Here is a 24,199-nt window from a genome sequence, read left to right on the forward strand (position 1 = left end):
TTTCTTTGATAGGTGTATCAATTTCTTTAATTGTAACTTCTATTCCTGTGATTCTTTCCTCCATCTCCTGTATTCTGTTGGTGATCCTTACCTCTGTAGTTCCTGTTCTCTTCCCTAAAGTTTCCACTTCTAGGTTTCCCTCAGTGTGTTTCTTTGTTGTTCTAGTTTCCATTTCCAGGTTTTGAACCACTTCATTACTTTTTTCACCTGTTTCATTGTATTTTCCTGTATTTCTTGAAGGGATTTATTTGTTTCCTTTTTAAGGATCTCTATCTGTTTGATTGTATTTTCTTTCCTTAAGGGAGTTATTTGTTTCCTCTTTAACGGCCTCTATCGTTTTCATAAGGATAGATCTAAAGTCATTTTCTTGTGTTTTTGCTGTGTTAGGGTATCCAGGGATTGATGTAGTAGGATAGCTAGGTTCTGGTGATGCCATGTTGCTCTGGATCTTATTGATTGTGTTCTTATCTGGCCTTTAGCCATCTGGTTGTCCCTGGTGTTGGCTGGTTGTTTCCAGTTCCATCTAGACCTCTCAGGAAGGCAAGAAAAGGCCTGAGTCAGAGGCTGGATGTTCCTGGGGTTCTGAAGCCCTCTGCAGGATGATAGATAGGGCCATAGGTTGAAAGCAGATCTCAGGCTCACAGCTCTCCTGGGATGGCTGTGTCCCAGTTGAACCTGTGGGCAGAGGAATGGGGTAGCAAGGGACTAACCTGGATGGTCATGAGGTCCAGCTGCCCTCCTTGGAAAGGCAGTTAAGTCTATGTGGAGGTTGGAACTGGGAAGGTGGGTAGATCCAGTGGCCCAGAGGCTGGGACCCTATGTCTTTTTGGCTTGGGATCCCTTCTCAGGAAGGTGGGAAGAGCAAGGAGGGGACAGAGGCTATTTGATCCTGTGGCCTGGGAGCCTTCCTCAGGGTTGGTGTGTAAAACCTGGTGGGAGGAGTCAGAGGTTGGTTAATCCTCAAGCCCAGGATCCCTGTTTAGGGCAGTGGATCATCCATCATTACTTTTTTAAAAACCTCTGGACGTAGGATGTAAAAAGAAGCACTGAGATTAATGCTTACAAATGAGCGTAATTTTCATTTAGCTTCAAGATAATTAGAATAATAGTAGGAAACTGTAAAATCTGGAATAATACATTTGAGTACCAATATATTAATTGAAACAATAAATTTGTAATAAATAATTCTTCATACTACTTAGGTATTTTTAAATTAAATGTTATTTATATAATATTTGAAGTTATAATATACTTACTCTACTCTCTTTCCTCCATCCAAACCCTCCCATGCACCCCTCTCTGCTCTCCTACAAATATATGCTTCTTTGATCACTAATTGTTATTGCATGTACATATATATGTATATACATACATATATATTTCTAAATATAACCTTCTGAATCTATATTAACATACTTTTATGTATGTTCTCAAGGCTCCTCTTTTGGCACTGGACTACCAATGTGTGTGCTCTTCTTTGGGGAAGACCATCACTCTCACCTCCAGCTTTCTTCAGTTGCCTGTAGTTCTTTGTGTAGTATTAAGGCCTTTAAAATTTTTCCCCTTCCACTTTTCCCCCATCCACTTTATAAGAGCCACAGGATCAGGGAGTTTGCTTTGAGATTGTATATCCTAAAAATATCAGAAGCTACACCCATAAATTCTTAACCACATGACTGCCCAAATGTAAGCTGAACAAGGACAACAGTAATAGATGTGCCAATATATTTTGAAATCTATATTCTTTTTCTTAAAATTAAAATTGTAGTAGTTTGTTTAAGAAGTTGAGTTATTTATTTCAAAATGAAACTTACTCCCTAAGTTTGCCAATATCATTTTAGCTTTAATACAACTTCATTTTTAGGCCCTGTCAATTTCAAGCCACAACTGGATCTCAAATAGTTAACTTGATATTAACCCATATCTGAGATTTATCTCTCTTACATCACCTGGTTTGTGTATTTCAACATGTTTACACCCTTTACTCAAGCTATATTTTCTAAAACTTTTCTGCTATCATGACCTTTACTTTACTATAACTGTGTTTCTTCCTCCTTCTTTTTTATAATGTTTCAAAACTTTAGTTGTTTGTCTAGTGCTCAGGTTCAATAAACTAGTGCTTTTTGGTGAATTGCCCTTTATGTCTCAAGAAACAGAAACATGGTCATAGAAAATGTGAAAACTGGAAAACAAAACAAAACAAAACAAAAAATCAAGGTAAAGCAAAAGAAATCCAGTTTCTTTAAAGTGTAATATGACTTAGTTTAAATGTTAGTAGACTGGGGCCAATTTACCTATTTTTCTTACATTAAAATTGGGCAATGTGTGGTAAGTTATGAGCTCATAGCTGTCCCTTTCCTATCTGATTTTCTGAAGCAGAAAAGCAGTTTCAAAGACAATTTGAATAGAATGATCATCTCCTCACTCTAAATGTTAAGTTCTATTACTTTTTTGTATTAGATAATGTATCTTTTATGCTTTCAAGAAGAGAGAATCATCTGTATATTAAGTTAGCATTTTGCTATTTGCATTGATAGTTTCCAGTAGCAATGGCAATACCCAGATATGGTCCTTGAGTATAAGTATGTAATAAGTATCTTATCTTTTAGGAAACTCAGTTTTTTTTGTTAGTTAGTTTGCTTGTTTGTTTTTTGGTAATCAGAATTTCAATTTCTCTTCTCTAGGTCTGACCATTAGGAACTTGTGTCTGTATATACGTAGATATTATTCATCAATAAATTAAAGTTTTACATTCTTTATGTTTCAATTCTCATTTCTTATTATTACTTTAAAATTTCTCTTTCCCCTCCTCCCTCTTTCTCTCATGTGTGTGTGTGTGTGTGTGTGTGTGTGTGTGTGTGTGTGTGCGTGCTTGTACACGTGTGCATGTATGATTACAGAATGCATGTGAAAGACAGGGAACAGGTTTCAGAAAACAGTTCTTGGCACTTTGTAAGACAAGGTCTCTCATGTTTCTGCAGATCTGCATTCCAGCTTCTGGAGGAGTTTCCTGTTACCAACTTCCATCTTGTCTTAGGAGTATCTGAATTCAGTTTTTTGTGGATGTTGGGTCTCTAATTCCGGTAGTATGGATTGCATGGAGTTTTTTTTTTTGTTTTGTTTTGTTTTGTTTGTTTGTTTGTTTGTTTGTTTTTTTAGTTTGCTTATTTATTTATGTTTATTTACTTTTTTATTCACTTTAATCCTGGTCATAGCCCCATCCCTCTTCACCTCCCAGTCTAATCTAATTAATTGTTTTTCAAATTGACTGGTTCTCCTTGATAAGAAAATGTTCGTACAGAATGATCAAATTGTTTTGGAAATATCCCTCCAAATAAATTGCCTTACCAAATTGTATTGAACAATATCTCACTTAAACTTTGTTGGTTTTGATAGAACAACTGGAGGAATGTACAGATGCAATGTGGCATAAATTCAACCATAATTATCTTAGAAATTAAACCCTAATGTTATCATATGACTGTATAGAAATTTTGAAATGAATATATTGGTTTTAGCAAGTACCTATTTATAAAACTTTCATTGATATCTCATCATTATAGAAAACATTGCTCATAATTATCATGATGAATCTTTAAATTCTATAAATTTTACAATCTCCAAGTAGTGGTAGAATTTCTTATTATATAACCTTCTTTCAATGTGTTACTCAGATAATATTCTTCACTATGGAAATGTTTTAATATGCACAAAAGTAGAGTGGCGAGATGGACCTTAGTGTTTCCATATCTCAGCTTTACTCAGTGAGAATATATTGCACATTTTGTATCTACTTGTTATTCCTTTTGTGTTTTTCTAATTTTACTGAGTTATTTTAAGGCAATTCCTAGATAAAATGCCTTTTATATATAAACACCACCATTTAATGGGACAATTGAATGTATACATTATCAGTATAAGTATAAATTGCTACTGGACCCAGTCACTGATATATTAGAGAGTGCGGCACAAAAACATGGAACTCTTGGAAATTCAGCCTAACACACTCTGTCAACATCTAACTGTATGACTCTGGGTCCTCAGATTCTCTTTGTTTTAAATGAAAGAAAGAAATATAATTTCTAAATCTTAATTAATCAAGACATTCTGAATTTATATGGCAAAATGGTTACATTGTTACTATATCTTATGTTGCTTCTCTAGTAGCTAGACTTAAAAAAAATAAATTAGAACCTGGTGTCCATACACACTAAGTGTGGTGAGATTTTGAGTTGGAGGCAGAAACTTAAAATTTAGTAGAATAAGTTTTGAATATGATTATTTTTATTGCCTGAGGAATTTTTTTTCCTGTAACTGCCTATGAGGGAACACTGGATAATTATTTGAAAAGAATAATAATGTGTATTCGTCGTTTTGACTACCTTCCTGCTTAAAGGGCTAGCACTAACTTGATTGAAATGCTCCTAAAACCTGCGCCTGCGGCGCCCTCTTCTGACCTCTCACCCCGTAGGGTGAGTCAAGCTGTTATTTCTGACTTGCCCTGGGGCTTTAGATAAGCTGCTCTCTCATCTGCTACCTCCTTGTTTGGAAATATCTTGCTTGTAAAAAGCACTAATACTATGAAAAAAGCAACCTATGAATACAAATCATACTTATTGTTTTCTTCTAAGCTTCCATTTTGAAATATGGGGGTTTTTACAAAAGGAGAAATAACTGAAATTTGAGAGATGGTAAAAAGTCTTGGACAAAGAAGGTGGTATAAGAAAATTATGTGACAATAACAAATGAAAAATAGCTGCTCAAACCTTCAGATGAGTTGAATGGAATAATTTGCATATTAAAATTCAAAAACATGCTATAAACCATGCCTTATAGCAGGGAAGCAAGGAAGAACATCCTACACAGCTGACACTCTGACATTAAAAATCACTCTAAAATTCTATATTAGGAGGGAAATGTTCAATGAAAAAACTTCTAATACGTTACCACTCATTTCCCTCTGCCACCCACTCATGCTGCATTCCTTCTTACAGCAGAGTTTTCTTATAAAATGGTTTCCTTTCTCCTTCCTACTCATGCAAGCAATTGGCATTGTATTATTGCCTGGACTACCACAAATCTTACATGTCTACATTGGCTAGTGCTACCTCAGTGTTAAGTCATCTTGTGACGTAAGTTGATGCAATTTCTATTTTTTGGATGTTCTGCATACTTTTTATTGGTGGTTTCTTTAGCAATTTTGTTCATGAAACCCTACCTCTAACCTGCTGTCACAGAACTCTGGAAAATCTATCAATTGTGGCATTAAAAAAATGATAATACAAAAAGCCACAAAATAACAACTTATAAATTAATGAGGGTGTGACATTTTCTTAGCAAAGCACAAAAATAAAAACAAAAACAAGCCAAAACCAAAACCCAAGGCATATGTACTTTGTATAATAGATGATTGACATCTGTAAACCATTTTCCTTGAGGCCAGAGGTACTTACTTTTTTGTAATTATGCATATATTTATGATTGACCACATTTTGAACATTTGTGTTTTTGTGCCTTTATTATTTTTTATATTTGCTTGTTTTTTTCTGTTTTTTCATTTTTGTTTTTATATATACATTTTCATGATGTTTCCCTCCATATATCAGCCTGGTCTGAAACTCATTATGCATTCCAGCCTGTCTTCAAATTGTAGGGCAATTCTCTGGCTTCAGTTTTCCAGGCTCTAGGATTATAGATATGAACTACCATCATCAATGCTTTGAGTATTTTCTATGAATTAATACTATTTTGAGAATCTGTTATAATAGTGAGAAAAGTATAAGTCTTAACCTCATAGACTGTAGTCTATTGATGGAACATAATTTATGAAAGCCACAGTGAGATGCACAGGACTAATTAACATTAGTGTTTTGGGTACCCATAAGGTCACTTGCTCATAATCTGAATAGCACTACTTTATCTCATTCCATATGTACACAAACATAGCCAACAATTTTCATTATTTTAATAACAGCCTCCAAATCTTTAACATATATTTATTTTTAAATATTTATTTTATTTTACTGTTTTATATTATAACATAAAAACATTTTTTCTCCTTCCTTTTTTTCCTTCTAAATACTCCCATGCACCTTATCTTGCCCTCTTTCAAACTCATGGCCTCTTTTCTCTTTAATTACTGCTTTTTATAACCCATTAAGTCTGTATAATGTTACTTGTATGTATATGCTTTAACAGAAAACCAAGCATATTTATTTTATTATTTATTAATATTTTTAGTTCATTCCTTTTATCCCACATGTCTAAAAACATTTAATTGTCTTGCCACCTAGTCATATAAACTACCACAACCTGGGCCTAATGCTGTTGCTCTCCTGGAAAAAAGCTAGCACTCTGAGTTCAGTGGCTACAAATAAAGGGATTTTCATAATCCCTTCTTTAAAAAAAAGAAGAGTTTCTTCAGACATGACATTAGCATCATACAAGACAAACTAGTGAAGGATATGAGGACCTAATACAGTGAAGAACAGAAGAAGGAGCATGGTGTGGCATCCTCTAGATCAAGCACTGCAATGATATGCTGAGCCTTCTTTATCTGGTACCGACACAGCTACTAGGAGTATATCAAAGACTACCAGGCTCAGCACACTCAGCGCCATTATCCCCACAAGAGAGATATTCATTATAAGACCAATGTGAGTGTGGATGAGTAAAAGAATTGGCTTCTATGATGCACTAGTTAATGTGACATTTGGCTGTGTAAATTCAGGTGTTACAACAAATCCCTGAGGATTTGTGTATATGTTATCAGTCAAGAGTGGTTCACTATGGAGCTAGAAAAGAAGAGCATTGATGACTTGTACAGAATATATGGAATCCAAATAAAACTGACCCAAAGGAAACGGAAGATTTAAAAGTGTAATACTGATGAAGTTCTGGGCTTCACCAAGGCAAAGGTTTACAAAGGAGGCATCTGGGAGGCTGACTGTACCACACTGATCACTCTCAAGTCCAATGCACCTACAGACAAAGTCAAGGTCACTGTTGAAGGTGCCAATGGGCCAACCACTCCAGAAGCTGATGAAATTTTCCTGGAAAGGAACATCATGCCATGGTTATTCCAGGTCTCCATTTAAATGCTGGAGGGATGACAGTGCCTTATTTTGAACATCCAAAGAATCTAAATCATGTCAGCTATGGATGATTGACTTTCAAATATGAAAAGGATTCTAGCTAGCACTTGTTCACGTCTGTTCAAGAGAGGTTAGAAAGAAAATTTGGAAAGCATGGTGAAACTATTCTTGTTTCACCCACTTCAGAGTTCCAGGACTTCATTTCAATGGAGAAAGACTTTGTGCATTCTGTCCTAGCCTACACAATGAAGCATTTTTTCAGGCACATTATGTAAACAGCCATGAAGTATAAGCTTAATACCTAGACCCCAAAATAGCTTTCTATATTAATACAAGTTTTCAAGATGAACTTTGCATAGATGCATTTTAACTCACTTCCTAATTCTCCTTTTCTCCCGTGTCTTCTGTTAAATTCTCACCAGTTTGCATGTAAACAGTAAAATATTTATCTTCTGATTTATTAAATAACAGGCAGTGTTCTCAATGAGTTCATCTGAATCAGCCCCTTAGAAAGAAAGTGTTTGTGTTATGGCACCACAGATACATATACAAGTGCAAAAATGGACTTTGGTCTTAAAATAAAATATCACTCTTCCACTTGGCTGTGCTAACTTGCTCCAGGGTTCTTCCCAACAGGGTCAGGGACATTGCCAGAGAAATGTTCAAAAGCAGTTACTTTTGCACTGGACAATTTTGTAATATGCCATAAATTTAACACACATAGGAAGTATGTGTGTAGCTTTTTCAGAAAGTGGCATGGTCCTCAAATGAGTTATTGGCATTTTATATGAGGAAAAAAACTGAACTTTATAAACTTCAAACAGAAATAAGAGCTCTTTCTCATGCATTTTATTCTCCCAGAGTAAAATAAATACACACTTCTAAGTTACTTTTAATCACTTAACCAGTCTAACTCTGACTCCAGCTGTGTCTATAGACATAAATAAAAAATCTAATATTTTTAGAACATAAGAATTATTATTTATAGATCATATATAATGTTGTTGACCAGCAAAAATAAATGACATTACAAGAGAACTATAAAGAAATCTTTACTGAGCATGATGGTATATGCTTTTACCTCCTGCACTTGAGAGGTAGAGACGGGTGGTTCTCTGAGTTTGAGACTAGCTGGTCTGCAAAGCAGGTTTCAGGCAAGCCAGAAATACATGGTGAGGCCCTGTACCAACAAAATAAAGATCACACACACACACACACACACACACACACACACACACACACACACACCAACAGCAACGGCAAAACTAGGCAGAATTAAATTAGAAAGTACAAGTTTTTAAAAAAGAAAATTCTCATGATGCTATAAAGAGGTAGGATTTCATGGGCTGTATATTCAGGAAGCTCATCTGCTAACAAACGATATTCAAAATCATATCTGAACACTGATACAAATGTATACATGTGATGGAAGTACAGATGGACCTCTAGACCTCTGATAGATGGGGTTCTCCTCCCCCACAGCCTATTGGGTCTCATCTGGATAGCCTGAATGCTCTTCCTCTATATTACATCAGGGCTTTTATGTCAAGGACTTTGATCCACTTGTATTTGAGTTTTGTGATAAATATGGATTTATTTGCATTATTCTACATGTAGACATCTAGCTAGACCAGCACTATTTGTTGAGCATGCTTTCTATTTTTTCCATTGTGTGGTTTTGGCTTCTTTGTCAAAAAGCAAATGTCCATAGGTATATGAACTTATTTCTGGGTCTTTGATACAATTCCATTGATCATCCTGTTTGTTTTTATGCCGATACTATGAAACTTTTATTCACATTGATCTGTAATACAGCTTGAAATCAGGGGTGCTCCACCATGCCACAAGGATACCTGCTCAGAAACAACCTAGATGTCCTTCAACTGAACAATGGTTAAAGGAAATGTGGTGCATTTATACAGTGGAATACTACTCAGTTACTAAAAACACAGAAACCACGCAATTTGCAGACAAATGGATTGAACTAGAAAATATTATCTTGAGTGAGGTAACCCAGACCCAGAAAGACACACTACTCACTTATAAATTGATATTTGCCGTATAGTACAGGATAATCATTCTACAATTCACAGACCCAAAGAAATAAGTAGCAAGGAGGACCCAAAGGAAGATGCTTGAATCTCACTCAGAAGGGGAAATAAAATATTCATTGGAAGTAAATGAAGAGAAAGAACTAACTGGTTGGGAGAAGAGGGTGGGAAGGGGAACAAGGATTGGAAAAATGGGGTGGGAGGTGAGAGGGCTAGGAGAGAGAAGGGAAACCAATGGAGGTGATATCTCTGGGACAAGCTAAAGACCCAGTACTGGAAAACCTTCTGGGAGGATATGGGGATGACTCTAGCAGCAGAGGACATGGAAACTGATGTGGCTACCTCCTATTGGCAGGCAGGACTTCCAGTAGAGGCCAGAGGACACCAACCTACCCACAAAATCTTCCACCTAAAATTTACCCAGCTTACAAGGTGTGCAGGGATAAGGATGGAGCAGAGATTGGGGGAAGGCCCAAACAATGACTGGCCCAATTTGAGAACCCACCCCATGGGAAAGAGCCAACCCCTGACATTATTAATGATACTCTGTTATGCTTTTAGACAGGAGCCCGGCATAACTGCCTTCTGAGAGGCTCCACCCAGCAAGGGGAGAGATGCTGAAACCCAGCCAAACATGGACTGGAGCTTGGGGAGTCTTGTAGAAGAGTTGGGAGAAGGGCAAAGGGACATGCAGTGGACAAGAACGCCACAAGAGGACCAACGAAGCCAAGTAATAGAGGAGCACAAGGGCTCATAGAGACTGAACCATCAACCAAAGAGAATGCATGGATTAGACCAAAGTCCCGTACACCTTTGTAGCTGATAGGCAGATTGGTCTTTATGAGGGTCCCCCAAAAGTATGAGTAGGGCTCTACATAGATGTAGACAATGAGCAACTCAGGCTTCACGTGGGTCCACTAGTAAAGGGAGCGGGGCTGTCTCTGACATGGACTCAGTTGCCTGCTTTTGGATCACTTTCCCCTAGCTGCGCTACCTTGTAGGACCTCAGGGAAAGACGATATGGTTAGTCCTGATGTGAAATAATGTGCCTGGGTGGGTTGGTGGGGGGCCTCCCCTTTTATGAGGAGAAGTGGAGGGGGAAGAGAGTGGAAGAGAGGGAGCACCAAGATATGTACAGCTGTTGTGGAAATTGGGGACAGGTGTGGGAAGGAAGTTTACATCTAAAACCTCATCCAATGGGAACGGTCCTAATTGAAGGTCAGCGAGGAGGACTGGGATTGGGTACCTCTGCTCCCAGTGAACCAGAGAGCTGTCCACAGTCTAGTCTCTCAGACAAAAGGAAGTGTTTATGCGATTAGGGAGGGGGAATTTAGCTGGTGTTGGGTGCAGAAAGGTAGCAATCAGGTAGTTTGGTAAGCAGAGTCCCAAAACCAGTGAAAAGGGGGAGGAATCCCACCCCTAGAGATAGGCAACAGATGAGAAATTTAGCCTTTGGATTGACAGTACTTATCTGGATTCCATTTGACCTGAAAGATGGATTTCCTGTAGTTTACAAGAATCCTTTTAAGTTCATAAAGGGAGATAAATTTAGACACGTTAGCATCGTCACTGTTTGAAACCTGCAGTAAAATACACATTGTTAGACATGTACACATTGTAGGAAAAGGCAATAGATATACAGTACACTAGAGGGAAAAGAACTGGTGTTAAAAGCAAGTGCTCTGAGGTGAGCTTAGGAAAGGCAAAAGCCTTTTTGACCTCTGTGAAACAGTAACATCGGGAGGACAGAAATCTCCTGTGGAGTAGAAGCAAAAGCTCACTTTAGCATCAGTACACATCATGAAAGAGGCTTTTCCTCTGTTTAGAAGACTGGAAGTTTATAATTTTAGTACAATGAGAGACATTTTAAGAAAAAGACAAACAAAAGGAAATTTAAAATCTTGAGCTTGGAATTATGATAGAATTGTGTAGCAGGATTTTTTTTTTTACCATAATTAGATTAATAAATTAGAACTTCATTGGTCAGTTAATACAACATATCATAGCAACAGGAAGAAATAAAGCATCTTTTTAGACATGTTGACCTTCATAACTCATATTTAGCAACTTAAAACACTTTTTTAGACCTTCTAACATTCATGCATGTATCAACCTTAAAACACCTTCTTTGAAGCTTTAAGCAATAGGTGAAATTGCTGTAAGCAGTCACTATCCTTTAGCTAAAAGAATGGTGGTAACAAGGTAAATTGTATCTAGCCCTGACAGTTACAAGTCTGGTCTCCTGCATATGAAGAGGACTGGAAAGGTCTCTGAAACTTGTTTATCTTTAACCTGAGGTCTGTGAGTAAGACAAACTTGTTTGTCTTTTAAATAAGAGATCTAGTATCTAGGAGTCTTAACTAGGTAATGAGTTGACCAATGAACTAACATGGCAGATTAATTTGGCCTAAGGAGGTAATTATCTGGTTTTTAGTTATCAAGCTAACATCAGTTATCCATCAATGTGATCAGAGACCTGAGAAGGATAAATTGTAACCTAAAGGAATATATGTATTAATAAAATGACAGAGATGATCAGTTAAGTCATATCCCAGTAAATAGACAGTGTCCCAGTTGTCTCCTGTGGCAGCATGGCACGATGAGAAGAGACAGTCTTGCATCAGGCACAGAGGACAAGAGGCTGTTCTGTGTAAGATAAACATGAAAGAGACTGGCCTCACCTTGTGTTCAGCAATGTGAGACAATGACTATCTGGGTGTCCTGTTTGTCCACAGTTAAAGCTGATCCATAGCAGAGATTGGGAGCAGTTTTGCTCCGTGGCCAGACACCACAATTCAGAGTTAGAGTCACCTGCCATTGCGTCCAAGTCTCCTGAGACCTCGGGAACTACTGTTATGATCTGGGAATCTCTGGATTTATAATAAATTTACACACAATAAATGCAATATTCATCAGATCTCTGTCAAGTCTGAGGGTCTGCATATTGGAGTTAAGTTATCTTTATATATAGTTATCTGGTCTACACTATTAGCCTTTGTAAACACAAAATAAAATGTTGTGATCTCGTTCTGTGTAACTAAAATACACCTTTGAACCTGTTAAACAACTTGATCACTTATAAGACCTTAACAATTAAACCTAAAAGTTACACAGAGAGTAGAACAGTTTCCTGTATGATTAATAACATCACATTTAGAATTTTAGGCTAATCATTTTAAGGCAGTGATTTAAATTTTAACAAATTTTGACAAATGAATATTAATACAGTAGAACATTATAGAATAATTTAAAAACCATATCAAACCCATTAGCCAAGAATGGTTGAATTTCAGTTAGCTGGTGACAGGAGGAATAGCATCTATTTATTTTCTAGGAATTAGTAAAGACATGTTATAAACAATCGTATACTTAATAAACAATCATATGATTTTTTTTGAGAGGAGAAAAGAAATCAGAGACAATTTTTATTTTTAGGAGTTGGAAACTCTTAGAGAAAAAGGCAGGTTCTCTTACCTGAGAGCTGGCTTTATTTGACTCTTATAGACCACAGTTAACTGACTTAGCAAAGCTGAGAGTCCCTGATCACCGTGCGAAGGAGGCTAACTCCATTCCTGTACCACCTTTGGGCAAGCGGGGATCAGGAAGTAGGGGCTGCACATGTACATCTCTAGTGAATCGCTAGCAAACCTGCTGTGGAAAACCAAAAGGGACCAGGGCAGCAGCGAGAAGCTGACTTTGATCATATGGTTGCCCTTAAAGATGGCAGCTAGCCATGTGGTTGCACCTAACAACGATGGTGACTAGTCGTGTGAATGGCACAGAGGCCAAGTGGTTCACCTCCTCCATCCGGAACCAACACGGAGGCTGTAAAGGCTGGCAGATTTAAAATGTTATTAGGATGTAGTGACTTAGGGTGGCTGAGCATAGTGTTTCTGTGCCAGCTCCAACGCCCCAGGAATAACCCAAACCTGGAGGATTACCCAAGATGAGCCCAGGCTGGAGAAGTGGGGGGTAGGTGAGTGGCTTATCTGGTGTCACAGGCACCTGTAAGTGGCTGGCGGAAAGTGTCAGCCCAGTGATCTGGGCCACCGAGGATGACAGGGCAAGGAGCCATGGCAAAGGCAAGGTGCCCAGCAGTTGACCCTAGGCAGAACTAAGGCGACAAGCTGTACACTGCAAGCACACGGGTCCCTTAGCGCTTGGTAAAGCAGCTCAAGCAGGGGAAGAGCTGTGCACGCTATCCTCAGAGAAATTCGATGGAGAAAGGAGGGGCAGGGGCTGAGATTTAGTGGTAGCATACCACTAATGAAGGTCTGGCAGGGACAAGGGTGTTGGCAGGGCCTTTGGACGGCAGATGGAGAAGACAGGTTACTCCAGTCAGTGGCAGTTTGTGTTGTGCATTGGGCCAGGGAGAGATCAGAGTAGAGGAAATCTACCTGAGCCTAGAATCACAGTCTGAAGGTGGGGTGGTGGTGGTTTAATACCGGAAAGAATGGAGATTTACAATGAAGTTTGGAAGAATGCAATTCAGTATAAAGGATTCCAGACTTAAGAACTTAAAAAGAAGAGCCTTTTTGTAATGAGCCACCAATTTTATGATTAATTTTTAAGGCAGTAAATTATTAAGGTATAAGGGGATAAGATAAGAGATACCAGGTGGCAGATATTATGTTGCAGAGGAGTTTATTAAATGAGCATGTGAAGAGAAGGAAAGGGGAGGGGTACCCAGAGAGACAGAGACAGAGATGGAGGATGAAAGGAGGGGGGGAAATCATAAGAGGGAGTAGAGAGAGACCATGAGGAGGGGTCTATTCTTTTATATGGCCCTGGGCAGGGCCACGACCCAGTGGCAGGTAAGCAGTGACATCACAGGTAGGCAGACTGAAGCAGAATCCTAACAAAAAACATCTTTCCTATCTTGGTGAGTCTAAAACTCTGAATGCACAATATCTATCATATCTCATCATTATCAACTTAAAACATTGAACTAGACCTAAAAAGATCTTAACCCCTAAGAAACTAAGCTTAATTGTAGAGCTAAACTATTTGGTCTTCAACCCCATCAGAGACTTGAGAAGGAGGAAAATTAAATACATGAGTATACAGGGAGTGCAGGTGAGTAGCTTTCCAAAGGAGGAAATGACGGAGACAGTTTGCTGCCTGAACAGTCGTTCAAAACTCTCTGTAACACTGTAGCAGCATCCTCAGCCTTTTGGTACAGTATAACTTTCATTTAGCTGATTCATTGTTACACAGATATCATCAAATAAAAATTTCATAATAACATCCCTTTTAACTTATTAGCATTTTTAATAAATTTGTTAGATAAAAATGTCTCAAAATACATCAGAATTTTCATAGTTTCAAAGATCTAAATTTTACTCAGGGGTTATCTTTAAATGATGAGAGAATTTAGATTGGTAAGTGTAGAATTCTAAGACATGAAAAAAAAAGAAAACAAATAATGATTTTCAGAAGAAAGCTAAATGCTCTCCACAAGAAGAGTGAGAACTTGGAAAGAATCCATCAGTATGCTTGAGCTGATTTTCTGAAAACACTTTAGGTATTAATGGCAACTGGATAATCTACATATATGTAACAACAGTAAATGTAACAGAGGGGGCATGGATTTGAAAAGTATCAAGTAGGGGTATAAAGAAGGCTTGAAGAGAGGAAAAAGAAGGGAGATAGATACAATTCTATTGTAATCTAAAATAAAAGAATATTTTGAAAGACAACAGACAATTAAACAAAGGCTTTATAAAATATACTGGTCAAGTCTTACTAATAACTTTTTCTGAGATTAAATAATATGATCTTTAGATAGAATACTGTTTCACCATGTAAAATGGGTCATGATTTTATAATTTGGACAAATCCTACAAAGTGTACCTATTTAAATGCACTTTATAACCAGAAACTGTGCAAACATGCTTAAGTGAGGATGCTTCTAAATAGTCACACATATGTGTATACACAGAGGTGTATATGCTGTGTGCATCACCTCTGTTTTAGGCAGCTGCTTTATAAACTTGTGGACTCTATAAAGTAATTGAGACCTTTATTGTTTACTCCAGATTTATTAATTAACAGGGATAATTATAAGAACTCACTTGAAACACTGTAAGATCAATCGCTCTTTGTGTTGGCAAACTTAAACTTCTTGCTAATAAAATATTATTTTCTTATAGTACTTTAATTCTGTTTTACAATTTTAAGAACTCATTTCACTAATAATGCTTGCTTTGAGATTGAAAGGTGATAAAGATGAAGTTCTCTTACTATTTTGTCATTGTGTTTCCTAGACAATGGGATTCTCTAAATAAAACATAGATTCAAGCATATGCCTCATGGTTTTATGACTCTTTTCACTATTCAGCACCATATTATCAATATATCACTACATCAACAAAGCCAGTGGCCCAGTCATACACTAACAGTCCAAATAGCATATACTATACCTAATAGGAATTAAATATTCAAGTGCAATACTCAGTAAATTTAACTCTTTTTAGTGTAGAACCACGGTATTGAACTGGACATGGTGCAAAGCTGGGATTCGAGCATTTGGGAAACAAGCCAAATAGAAATTGTGGGTTAGAGGTCAACCTGAGGCAGATAATGAAACCCTTTCTTCAAATAAGCAAACAAAAATTTCAAAATAACAAAAACCTTCTGTGAAGTCACTGAAATAGATTGGTTTAAGTGAGCATGAGTAATTGTACCTTTTCCAGATGTAAATCTTTTTTTCCAATGCTGTCCTTAATATGGTTTTTCACAGTGTTTTGGTATATGGTCCTTTAAAATTATGCTATTTTCAAATCTAGCAGGTTCTAGTTTTGTGTCTCTGGTTTCTACCTTCTACCACCCCCACAAACACCACCTGTTCCTTTTATGTTAGAATCTGTTGGTACAAGCTTCCCACTGTCAAGGTCAGATCAATATTAACTGCAATTTGTTCTACTACTCGATGTTTTTACTCTTAGGAGATTAATGTTTTGTTTTACATGGGGTTTCATATTAATTTTCCTTTACAAATTAATAAATATATGCATATATGATAACACTTCAGACAGCAAGAGATTATGTGTTGCTGGGCCACATGCCCACGTCCCTTGGGGGCAGGGGTGAGCTGGCACAGAGTCAAGGACACAAACTCCAGGAGTCCAGCATGAGGCAGAAGCAGACTCTTTGATTGCTGAAATAGGGCATGATTTTATACCCTCCTCCCAGTGTCCCATGGGCTCCCAAACTGTGAGCTGCTGCTGTGGCTCCTTCTCCTTGGTTCCCATCCTGATGTCACCAGACTCTGGGCAGTCAATCTCTGGGCATGCCTGGGCATGTCCAGGTAGCTCTTCGGCCAACTCTACATGAAGGCCCCCTTCTGCACATGCATTTTGCCATGCGGGCCTTATTCCTGCTCATTCCTCCTACAGTTATGTACCTTTAATTAATCTCAGATTGGTAAAATTATTAGAATCTTAATTCTAAATTTCCTCTTCCTGTAAAACTTTTATATAGAGAAATATCTAAAATACACAACCAATATTTATTTTTAATATTTTATTTCCTCCTAGTTTTCAGTAATTTATAACACCATATAGTAGGTTAAGGTTCACAATGGCAGACAATACATTTTCAAAGGTGACATAAAATGATTCAGAAAACATTCTGGACAACAAAATGCACAAATACAAAAAGCTTAGGACACCGGTATATATGCAAAAACATTAGTCTGTAACCAGAACACTAAAGTCCTTAGGTACATGAACATGTTTAATTTAATTATCATTCCCTGGTCTATTGAATATAACAAGCAGATGTTAAATATTAAGTTAAAAGACATCTTGTGTGTTCATGAGATGGCTCACTGGGTGAAGGTGCTTGCTGTGCAAGTCTGGTGACCTTAGCTTGATGTTCAGAATGAGCATAAAGGTGGAAAGAGAAAACACACTTCAAAAAGTTGTTCTCTGGCCTTTGCACACAAACCCTGGCATTCCCCCCTCCATGATAGTAGTAATAAATAAAACATTTTTAAGTTTTGGATAATTTGCATTATAAAGAGCTGAAATGTTTCCTTAGTATGATGTACTAACAAAGAAAAAACCAACACCTTTATTAATCTATAAAAAAAAAAAAACTATTTTAGTATAGAAAGTTCTTCCATAGATTTTTATTAACAGAAAGTAAAAAAAAAAAAAATACAAACACAAAATATATTTAGGAACTTCAATTAAGACAGTTGGTTTTGGTCATTAAGGTTCATGTTGAGCACATTACAGCCATAGGGTATTGAAAACTGATCAATTACATATTTTTAAGCAAGAAGAAAACAAAGTGCCCATGCCTCACTTTCTCATATTACAAGACAGTATATTACTAAATAACATCCAGTAGTGGAGCAATTTTCTTATGCTGAATAGTGTGGTGGAGGATACTTAACAGTCTTCTTCGCTCAGAATTATAATAAAATTTCTCCCCTAGTATCTGTTTTGGACTATGTATCCACTAGATTATAAGATTCTATGACTCTGCCAGGTCTGATAGAGATTTAGTGAAGTGATGAGACTAATGGCACCTAATCCATAAAAGCAAACTACATTCCTCCTAATAAAAAGATGCTTCATTTTTAGTTTCATGCGGCTATGGGGGAATTTCTATCTAAATCTAAGTGTATGAGATAAGCTGGTTTTTTTCTTTTTACATGCTTTTTGCAGGAACTCTTTAAATATTACAGAAACTAAGTTATTTATGTAACCCTTTTATGGTTTTTAATGAAGTATGTAAGTCTCATTTGCCCTTGACATGCACTCCATCAAGCACCCACACAAGTGTGTACACAGACACATAGACATACACACACACACACACACACCATGAACATATGGACATATGTATTTGTAACATAGCTTTACTCTTATAGTTTTCAAATTACAAACATGTATTATATGTCAAGGCAAAAAGATAAAGTAGAATTTATTGGCAGGGTTATAAGATGAAGATTTAGCATGTTTTTTTAAAATGTTATCTGTCTTATCTCTTGAAGCTTATTTTTGACCTTATCATGGAGTTTCATAACCAACTCAGTGACTTCTAACTTTTTAAAAATTAAAATATAATTACATTTCTCTCTTGCCTCTACTCCGTTCAAACCTTCCCATGCCCTTCTCTCACTCCCACTTCCTCTCAAACTGACTTTTTATAATATCACTATGTATGACATTTCTACTCAGTCTTTATTTGTAATCACTAATTTTGCTTCAAGCTCTACTTAATTTAAACCTCACAGTGTTGATGAGGTATATTTTCCAAAGATTTTTTCCCTCTTACATATACATAGTAATTTCCCACTAAAAAGGTTTAGCTATAATCTCTTTGTTCTGGAATTTTTGTATAGTTTTTTCTAGCATCTATCTTAAATAAACATTACTTAGGACACAATTTCAAAATTAGATTACTGCATTAAGGGAGATAAGTATTTATAAGACTTTTTATAGCGTCTTGGAGAAAAATACTTGTGCAAATTTACAGTTATACTAATAGTATATTAATATGTAATCATGACATTTTTATCAATGTTGGTTCTTTGATTGTAGTTGGGTTTATCATGCTTTTCCCTACATTGGCTATCTTTTAATTTGAAAAGTTTCTCTTTAGGCAACTTTAGTAATTTTCATTTTCCCAGATGCTATTTATTTCATCAATGATTCAGATTTTTAGCCTAGTACTATGTGATTCTCTAACATCTTCCCAGAATAATCCATTTTTATTGTTAAGTCTATTTTCATTTAAATAATTTATTCATTTATTTATTTATTCACTTTACATCCTAATTGTAGGCCCATTTTTCCTCTCCTTTGTGTATCATCCCACATTCCTTTTCCCCATACCCTCCTTCCCCTGCCCCTCAGAAAAGGGGAGCTCCCTCCCTCAATCTGCCACAGCACATTAAGTCACATCAGGGCTGAGTGCATCTTCTTCCCCTATCACCTGGCAAGGTGACCCCACCAGGGGGAAGTGATCGAAAAGTAGGCAACAGAATCCTTGTCAGGGATACCTCCCATTCCCCTTATTAGGGCATCTAAATAAAGAGCAAGCTTCCTATCAGGTACATATGTGTAGTGGACCCGGGTAAAGTCTGTTCATAGTCGTTGGTTGATGCTTCAGTCTCCACAAGTCACCCTGGATACAGGTTAGTTGTCTCTATTGGTCTTCTTGTGGAGCTCCTGTCCTCTTCAGGTCCTTTTATCCTTCCCCCAACTTTTGTACAAGGCTCCCTGCACTTCACCCAGTGTTTGACTGTAAGGCTCAGCATCTGTTTCTATCACTTGCTGGGTGGAGCCTCTCAGACAACTATGCTAGGCTCCATAGCGGAGCCTGTAATATGGCAGAGTGTCCTCATTAGTGTCTCAGGTTGGGGCAGGCATTGGTTGGATATTCCCTCAATCTCTGCTCTACCTTTATCCCTGAACATCTTAAATAAAGGCAGTCTAAGTTTTTGTGGGTGGGTTGGAGTTCCCCGACTAGGAATCCTGTCTGGTTAGAAGGTAGCCTGTTCAGTCTCCATGACCCATGCTAGTAGGGTCACGTCTGTATCCTCCCAGGTGCCTACCCTGTTCTAGGTCTTCAGCTTGCCTCAGAGATGTCACTGCCCATTGTTTCTCTTCTTTCTATGTAAGTCCTTTGTCTGCCCACCCCCTCTCTCTCCACATTTGATCATCACCCTCATTTCCCTCAGCACTTCCTCTCTTATCTTGTTCCTCTCTTCAACCACCTCTGCTATATATTCTATTTCCCCTTCTGTTCTGAGTGAGATTAAATCATCCTACCTTGGCCCCTCTGTTGCTTAGCTTTATTGGGTCTGTGATTGTAATATGGTTATCCTGTACTATATAACTGATGTCTGCTTATAAGTGAGTACATAGCATGTGTGTCTGGGTTACCACACATGGGATGATCTTTTCTAGTTTCATCCATTTGCCTGCACATTTCATGATGTGTTTGTTTTAAATAGCTGAGTAGTATACCATTGAGTAAATATACCAGAGATTCTTTATCCATTCTTCAATTGGCTATAATGAGTAAAGCTGCTATGAACATAGTTGAACAAATATTGTTGTATTGTAGAACATCTTTTGGGTACATGTTCAGAAGGTCTTGAGTTTATACGCAGGAGTGGAAAAGCTGGACCTTGAGGTAGAGCTAGTCCCAATTTTCTGAGAAAGCACCAGATTGACTTCCAAAGTGGCTCTACAAATTTGCACTCCCACCAGTAATGGAGGAGTGTTCCTCTTTCTCCACATCCTTGCCAGCATGTGCTATCACTTGAGTTTTATCTTAGCCATTCTGATAGGTGTAAGATCGAATCTCAGAGTCATTTTATTTACATGTCCATGATGACTAAGGACACTGAGCATTTCTTTACACCATTTTCAATTGGATTATTCTGTTTGTTGGTGCTTAATTTATTGAGTTCCTTATATATTTTGGATATTAACCCTCTGTCAGTGAAGATCTTTTCCCAATCTGTAGGGAGGCATTTTGTTCTGTAGATAGTCTCCTTAGCCTTATAGAAACTTTTTAGTTTTATGAATTCCTATTTCTTTCTTACTTATTTTTATTATATTTCTTTTTACATATACATTTATATTATTACACATAGATAAAAGAAACTATATACAGCAGGAAGAACCATGAAACAAACAGGAATTATATAAATGTTATATTCATATTGATTTCGCTATTTGTATGTGGCAAACTTGAAAACAACATCTTTCCTACCTTGGTGAGTCTAACATTCTGAAAGAAAATCAGTATCTATCATAGTTCTTCTCTATCCACTTGAAATATCTATCTAAACCTACAAACATCTTGCCCCTAAAGAACTAAGTTTAACTGTAAGACTAAATTTATCTAGTCTTCATCCCCATCAGAGACTTGAGAAGGAATAAAACTTAGCTACCTGCATGAACAGGAAGTGCAAGTCAGCAGCTTCCAAAATGAAAAAAGTGACAGAGACAATTTGCTACCTGAACAGACACCCAAAACTCTCTGTAATGTTGAATCATCATCCTCAGCCTTCTAGCACAATTTATCTGACAGTCATATTTGTAAGGCAGGAACAACCGAGGCCTTGTTTACTCTGTCTTGGCAGTTTAGCAGTCAAGTCTGCCTGAATCCAAGCTTGCCCATTGCTAGGCAAAATTCTGTCTGTGGCAAAAATGAAGACTTTGAACCTGGTGGATGGTTTGCCACATTTGAAGCTATCTCCATAAGGAGGTTCTTTAAGGCTCATCATCTTCTTTGAGGTAGGCTGGGTGTTGTCAGACATTAACCTGTCTCATTATAAATTCTTTATATACTTAGGATATTAGGCCTTTGTCAGATGGAGGGTTGGTGAAGAACTTTTCCCAGTCTGTAGGCTGTTGCTTTATTCTGTTGACAGTGTCTCCTGCCTTACAGAAGCTTCTCAGCCTCATAGGTCCCATTTATTAATTGTTGACCTTAAGGCCTGGGCTGTTGGTGTTCTGTTCAGGAAGTTGTCTCTGGTGCCAATGTGTTCCACTTTTTATTCTAACAAATTTAATGTCTCTGGTATTATGTTGAGGTCTTTAATTCATCTGGACTTGAGTTGTGTGCATGGTTACAAATAAGAATCAAATTGCATTTTTGTACATGTAGACATCTAGTTAAACCAGCACCATTTGTTGAAGATGCTTTCCTTTTGCCACTGAATATATTTGACTTCTTTTTTAAAATATATTTTATTAATTTATTCATATTACATCTCAATTATTATCCCATCACTTGTATCCTCCCATTCCTCCCTCCCTCCCATTTTCCCCTTACTCCCTTCCTCTCTCTATGACTGTGACTGAGGGGGACCTCCTCCCCCTGTATATGCTCATAGGGTATCAAGTTTCTTCTTGGTAGCCTGCTATCCTTCCTCTGAGTGCCACCAGGTCTCCCCATCAAGGGGATGTGGTCAAATATGGAACACCAGAGTTCCTGAATGTCCTGACCATTAGCTAGATCTGGGTAGGGGTTCAAAGTTTACTGCACGTATTGTCCTTAGCTGGTGCCACAGTTTGAGCAGGACCTCTGGGCCCAGATCCGCCCATCATAATGTTCTTCTTGTAGGTTTCTAGGAACCTCTGGATCCTTCTATTTCCCTATTCTCCCATGCGTCTCTCATTTAGAGTCCCAATAGGATGTCCTCCCCTCTGTCCCACTTTCCTGGTAAGTGAAGGCTTTTGTGGGACATGTCCCTTGGGCTAGTATGCAGATATAAGTGAGTACATACCATTTGATTCTTTCTGCTTCTGGGTGAACTCACTCATTATGATCATTTCTAGTTCAATCCATTTGTCCACAAATTTCAGGAATTCCTTGTTTTTAATAGCTGAGTGGTATTCCAAAGTGTATATGTACCACAGTTTCTTAGTCTATTCTTCTACTGAGGGACACTTAGGATGTTTCCATGTTCTGGCTATTATGTATAAGGCTGCTATTAACATGGTTGAGCATATGTTCTTGTTGTGTGCTAGAGCATCTTCTAGGTATATTCCAGGGAGTGGAATAGCTCAAGTGACCATATGTGTGTGGATTCATTTCTGGGTCTTTGATTCAGTTCCATTGATCAACCAGCCTATTGCTGTTTTGATTACTGTTGCTCTATAGTACAGTATCATGACTGGTGGATGGGGGCCTAGGGGGGTTCTGCTCAAACTATTGCACTAACCAAGGACACTACAAGTAGTAAACATTGAGCCCCTTTTGTGATCTACCCAATGGACAGGACATTCTCCACAGTTATGTGGGGAGCGGGGACTGACTCTGACATGAACTCTGGTGCCCCATATTTGACCACCTCCCATTGGTGAGGAGACCTGATGGCACTCAAAGAAAGAATAAGCAGGCTACCCAGATAAGACTTGATAGCCTATGACCATATAGTGGGGGAGGAGGACCCCCTTGGTCTTAGGCCTAGCGGAGGGAAATCAGGTGAAAGTAGGAGGGAGGGAGAAATGGAAGGATGCAAGTGATGGGATAACAACTACGTTGTAATCTGAATAAATTAATTAAATAATAAAAATGCCTTTGCAATAATAAAAACATCTTTAAATGCCATATTCTGTATGTCTCCAAGGCTTTTGAAGACCTTATCTATTTTACCTTATATATCTATGGAATCATATTTATCTGTTAAATGTAGGACATATACTCTTGTGATAAAAATACTCTAGTAATTAATATGACCATGATTTGATCACCTAACAAATAGCTTGTATTGCTTAGTTATCCTAAACAGCCTACAATACCACTATCAAGGTATTAGAAGTAAATCTTGTATTATAATTGAGTTGTATGGGTACAATAACTCAGAGTGTGTATATATATATATATATATTCTTCATATATATGAAAAATAGTCTTAAATTTGATTTCTATAACATTGCTTTTGGCAAGATGGTTATTTTTACTAGGTCAATCCTACTGATCATGAGCATGGGCGATCTTTTCTTCTCATATCTTCTTCAATTTCCTTTTTCAGAGACTTGAAGTTATTTTCATACAGGTCTTTCACTTGATTCATTAGAGTTATACCAAGATACTTTATATTTTTTGTGTCTATTGTGAAGGGTGTTGTTTCCCTAATTTCTATCTCAGCCTGCTTGTCACTTGTATATAGGAAGGTTACTGATGTTTTTGAATTAATTTTCTATCCAGTCACTTTGCTGTAGGTGTTTATCACTGTAGGAGTTCCTTGGTAGATTTTGAGGGGGTAGGGGGACTCCTATAAGTATACTATCATATCATTTGCAAATACTTTGACTTCTTCCTTTCCAATTTGGATCACCTTGATCTCCTTTTGTTTTGTTGATTCTTTGGATTGTTCTCTTTGTTTCTAACTCATTGATTTCAGCCCTCAGTTTACTTATATCCAGCCTTCTACTTCTCTTGGGTTTATTTTCTTCTTTTTTTCCCCCCTTAGGACTGTCAGGTGTAGTGTTAATTTGATTGTATGTGATTTCTTCAATTTCTTTATGAAGGTTCTCAGTGTTACAAACCTTCCTCTTAAAATTACCGTCA

Source organism: Acomys russatus, chromosome X, assembly GCF_903995435.1.
Source record: "Acomys russatus chromosome X, mAcoRus1.1, whole genome shotgun sequence".
Taxonomy (NCBI): Eukaryota; Metazoa; Chordata; class Mammalia; order Rodentia; family Muridae; genus Acomys; species Acomys russatus.